Below are 6,165 nucleotides of genomic sequence, written 5' to 3' on the forward strand. Positions count from 1 at the left end.
AATAGTAATTTATTCTTATAAATATATATAATCTCGTCATAAGAAATTGGTGAATTATTATTTAGGAGTTTATTTAGGTGCCTTCTTGTTTAAGTGATGAAACAAGATTTATTAATTTCTATGTTGTGTTGCAGTGTATGGCTAGCTAAGAAATACCTCCACCTAATTTTGAAACTTCAAATAAATCAAAGCATAATGTAAAGTGGGATTTGGTTACTACTAAAATCTTACTTCAAGTTTTTATGGATGAGATTCGAAAGTATGGAAAACTAGGAATTTCATTTAAAACTAAAAGATGGGAAGTTGTAGTACAAGAATTTAATACTTGTTCTAATGAAAACTATACCCAAAAGCAATTGAAAAATGGAGTGAATAGTCTAAGGATTGAATGGACTTTATGGAAACAATTAAAGGGCAAAGAAATAGGTTTGGTTTGGAACCATTGGACGAAAACCATCAAAACTGATGCCACATGGTGGGAAGCCAAAATAAAAGTAAGTATTTTAAATTTTATATGTTTCATCTACTATAAGTTATTTTACATATGCACGTCGTTTTAAAGTTTCTTTCTCTTTGATGTTTATGCAAGCTAATTCAAAATATGTTAGATTTTGGTATCAAGGGTTGGAACATGTTGATGAATTGAAATTTATATTTGGAGATACAGTAGCCACCAGTCAAAATGCATGGATATCAATGATGGGTGTACCAATTGAAGATACTATTAGATCTGCAAATCTAACTTCATTGCAAGTTAGTGTTGAATTTGATGCTAAAGAAATCAATTGTGATGAAGATGACGGCCTTATGGTAAACACCGAGATCAAAAGGAAAGAATGGTGCAAGAAGAAATGGGAAAAAATGTCACGACCCGGAACCTCCCTCAAAGGCCCATGACAATCGCCGCGACGTCCCGATTGACACTCATTATCCGGAATGCCAACCGGAACCCCGCAAGGCTTACATATCAGTTTCTTTCCTTTCCTGTGAGCAATCATTGTTAAATATCGAGTTTTTAGAGAATATATACTATTTTAGATCAAAAACAATCAAAATAAAATTTTCGTCACACAGGGGTATTTTGGTCATTTTTTCTCAAAAATTTCAAAACTGGCTAAAACGTAATATACAAGTACAAAATACATAATTCATATTCAAAATGAGTTTAAAAGTCTAAAATCTTCATTTAAAACGAAATTACGGTTATTTGAATATAATAAGAAAATAAAAGAAATATTAAGAGAAATATTCTATTTTCTTATAAAACAATATTTATAGAGTTATACGTGAATAATTTTTATAGCGTAAAAGCTAAATAAATTTATACATACTGAAATACAGTAAGCCAAAATATTTAATTTAATTTACAATAACAAGAGGGCCCCCGAATAAACAAAAGTAAAGAAGACTGTGAACCTACGGTTTGGAAAATGCAGATCCAATGGTAGTCCTCGATGAGATCAGCTATCTACAGTCTATACTAAACCTGAAATGGGTGGAAAGGAGTTGGGTGAGATTTTGCAATCCCAATGAGTAAACAGACATTATCATAAATATCTAAAGGCGAGTAAAATGGAGGCAAGTTTAAACAACAAATTTCAACCAATTTTATAATGTTTTCAATTTATTTCTTAAACCATAAAATATTTGTAATTTACCAAAATAGTTGTTAAGGCTTATGTCTTTTATTAAAACAAGGCTCAAGCCAAAATTAATCCTCGGGGATACCTTGGCCGAGGCATCTAACCGAGTCCGCCAAGGGTGTTAAAATATTCACACGTGAAACACATTTTTATTTTTAAAACAAGCCGTCCCTTGGCGTTGGCCGAGTTACACATTCACGTAGGGGTTCAACGTGAAGTGAGCTCTAATACTACCCCGGGAGTTACCCTCCTCGCCTCTACAATCGGAGTAACTATATAACTGGGTTTACCGTGCCCCTCTAATAGGTAGTCCACGAAAATCCGTCACTGCAGTGACTAACCCACCAATTTTAATAAAATTTCGACAGTATAACGTGGCTTTTATTTATTTATCCAGCCTGCATAGTAAAACAACTTACATAAATTTTCCAAATGCACTCACAAAATATAGCCACATATACTCATTTCTCATAAGCCATTCCTAAGAAAATATATATTTTTCAAGTCAATTTACAGCCTCCAATTACTCAATTTCATAATCAATACAATATATTTCTATTTGTCACATTTATTCCTAAAACATCAAAAATCCCGTTTTAATCTCATTCTCATTTCATAAAATACATAAAAGGGCATTTAAAAATAAACTCTAGATAATTTACAATAATAATAAGTTTACTCACCGTTTGTACAAACTAAAAGCTTTCTAAGAGCCCCGATCACTACTCGTCGGGTACGATTTCTTTGCCTTTTCCAGAAGGCTCTCCTTCTAGACACATTACAAAAATTTACACAATTCATCACATTGATGCTAAATCACTATATAATTAACTTAAATCCTATACTAATGCATGGTATGAAATGCAATAGCCTAAAACGGCTTAAACGCGGTATTAACCTATTTTTGGCACTTTGCCCGATAAATTGCTAACGCGCTCCATTTTAGCTCTAAATCATCCCATTCTCTCTCCAACATTTCTAACCATTAAATATCAGCCAATAACCTTCTAAAAACAACAAAATCAGCTCATTCCCTTCCTTGAAAAATTCGGCCAAAAATGGGACATTAACTCGGTTAATTTTCTACTTTGTTTTTCTATCACGTTTAATCGTTTTTCATCATTTTCTCTTCATTTCCCTTAGAATAAAATCAATTCATCATCATTGTACAGCATTCAGCATTCAGCCAAGAGTGGGTATTGTGAAAATTTAATGATTTCTTGCCCAATTTAATTTCTAAACACATTTAACTAACTAAAACTATCAATTTAACTAAAAATCAAAACCTAAAAATTTCAATTACTCTCCCCTAAAATTTCGTCCAGGCCTTGATATCACTTTTTGATCTCTCTCCTCAAGCATGCTAAATGGAAATAAAGGCGTAGGAAAGGTAGAAATCAAGCTAAAATCGAAAAATCTTACCGTTAGACACGTAAACAATCGAAAATCGCGAATTTCTCTTTGAATTTTCTTGTTTCTCTTTGAATTTTCTTGTTTCTCTTTGGTTTTTCTTTTTTTCTTCCTTTCCTCTCTATTTCCTCTCTTTTTCTTCCTTATGGCCGGCCAGCACTCAAAATTTGGGTTTAAATGGCTGACTTTTCATTAAAATAATATTATTTCATTAAAAAAATGCCACGTGTCACTTTCCCATTGGCCCATTTTTAACATTTCATCCATTTGTTTCCAAATTTTCACCATACACTTGTCTCATATATTCATAGCTTAGATAAAATTCTCAGACTCATCCAAAGTCTCGGTGGAGTAATTTTTGAAATTTACACTTTTGCCCCCGTAAAAGTGGAAAATTACATTTTTACCCAAAAAACTGAAAAATTGCCCATAGACATATTTTTCATCCCTTATACTCATACCATTCTCCAATTTGTCAAATTTGATCTAAATTCTCTCAAAATCTCAAATTTTGTTCGTGGGTGGCAACATTACGATTTTGCCCCTACATTCCAAAAATCACCAGAATTAAACTTTTTCACTTCTTATCATTAAATTATACTCCAAATAGTTAATCTTGGTCAAAAATTTCACTCCATGATCAAATTATTATCTTAGGTGGCAAAATGACGATTTTGCCCTTGAATATCAAAATTTCTAATTTTACCCCAAATGAACCCTCGAACTCCGAACAATCATTTTTTAGTCATTCCTGGACTATAAAATATTAAATTTCAACCTACAATTCCTATTTGAACTAGTTCGAGGTTAAATCAATTTAAGTGTACCGTTAGGTACAATATCGAGTTTTGTCTATTCTTAGGTGCTTTTCTAGCGTAATAACATGCTACTCAATGCATGTATGTCATGACATGTATTTATAGGGTCGGGTTTTACAAAAAAAGTGGCAAAGGATAAGATAAAAACTGGGACTGCCGCAAGCTTGTAAAGAACATTGAAACAATTATGTGAGGTAGCAGAAAGTCATAACGTAATTAAAAGTGCTAAAATTTCAGTGTCATCACAAAGCCACAAGATAATATAGTATTCCAAAATGTGTTCGAGCAATGAAATCTTTATAAAATGAGGGGAAATTGAGTGCAGATGAATTTAATTTTACACTACAATTGATTAAAAAGGAAGAAAATAAACTCATTTTTGTTTCTTTGCCAAATTTAAGTGATAAGCTAAACTGGATTCAATATGAGCATAATTTATCAAAAACTGCGGTGGGAGTAGTTGAATAGTTTAGGATTTGATTTGTTTATTTTAGATTGATATTGAACTTTAAACTACTCTATCTTTATATTTGTGTTACTTGTTTTGTGTAATTGAATTAGTTTTTGAAAGAATTTCCCATTATCCATGTTATATTTACTTGAATTATTTTTGTACTATTTGATTTATTTCAAATAATATTTGTTTTTAAATTGATATATTTGGATTTCTACTTATGTATTTTGATATTGTCAAACAGATGTCTTCTAATGAAATCAAAGCATTAGTACATGTTGTAAAAAGAAGAAAATGTGCAAGGTTTTATCAAAACATGTATGGAGGAGCTACTATTTGCAATTGTATATCACATGAAATGCTTAACGAAACAGGGAAACAGATTCAATTATTCTGATGGATGGAATTAGGTACGTGAAACTTTACAAACTCCAAATTAAAGTTATAGAATGTTTAGGATGGAATCACATGCTTACAGATACATTGATAAAAAAGGGGATGGTTACATTCACTTAAAGACATAACAGCATTGGAGCTAGTCGCTATGTTTCTTTGGACTTGTGCACACAGCGAAACAAATCATAATGTCCAAAATAATTTTGAAAAATCAGGAGAGACTGTAAGTAGAAAGTTCGGTGAAGTGTAAGATAGTTTATGCTTACAGGCCAATGAAATCATCAAGGTTCCAGATTTTCAATTTGTAGAAATTCCATCTAAAATTAAAAATGATCATAGTTATTGGCCTTATTCTTAAGGGTGCATTGCTACTATAGATAGATCACATGTTCTTGCTATTTGTCCTGCAAATGATCAAATTCGTTTTATTGGTCAAAAAGGATATTCAACACATAATGTGTCACGACCCGAAACTCCCCATCGAGCTCGTGACAACTGCCGCGAAGCCTCGACAAACATTCTTCACCCCGAATGTCGATCGAAATCTTGCAAGGCTCTCGTATCAGCTTTCGTACTTCCCCGATGAGCAATAGTTATCAAATAATCAAAATACGAAGGATTACAAATTATTTCCAAATCATAACATAACATTTTTTTTTGCTCATAGGGGCATTTTCGTCATTTTTGTCGAACACCTCGAAACTTGCTAAAAATGTAGTAGGTAAGCCGAAAATATATATTTAATGATTTAAAAAAAAGATTAAGTATCTAAAACGTTTATTTGAAGTGAAAATTTGACCATTTGAATATAATAAAAATATTTAATAAAATAAACTACTTTCTTGTAAAATAATTTTCATAAAACTATCGGTACATAATTCTTATAGCGTAAAAGATAATTATATTCATATATACCATAAAGCAAATAACCAAAGCATAAAATTTCTTTTACAGTGACACGTGGGCCCACCTCTAACCAAAATGCATCGGAAGCTGAAAACCTACAGCTTTTACCGATTCGAGTCCAAATGAAAGTCCTTGTCAAAGTCAGCTAACTATGAAATTTCCCGAGCCTGAAATGTGAGGAAATGAGGGTGGTGAGATTATAAAATCCCAGTGAGTAAACAGATACCATATAAAGTATCTAAAGCCGAGTAAATGGAGACAATTAAAATAAGTCATCATACTGTAATTTCATTACCTTTCAGTTCATTTCAACCAAATAAAATCAATCCATAAAAATCGAGTAATCAACTTGGCTTATGAATTTCTTAAAACTTTGGCTCGTGTCAAAACTCATACTCGGTGATACCTTGCGCAGGGCACCCAACCGAGTCCGCCAAGGCTGTTAAAATTTTGTATACACTTAAAATATATTTTTAGTTTGAGAAAAATACAGCCGTTCCTTGGCGTTGGCTGAGTTCCCCTTCACGTGGTGGTTTGG

The sequence above is a fragment of the Theobroma cacao genome, chromosome 9, assembly GCF_053813885.1.
Source record: "Theobroma cacao isolate CCN51 chromosome 9, ASM5381388v1, whole genome shotgun sequence".
NCBI classification, from domain to species: domain Eukaryota; kingdom Viridiplantae; phylum Streptophyta; class Magnoliopsida; order Malvales; family Malvaceae; genus Theobroma; species Theobroma cacao.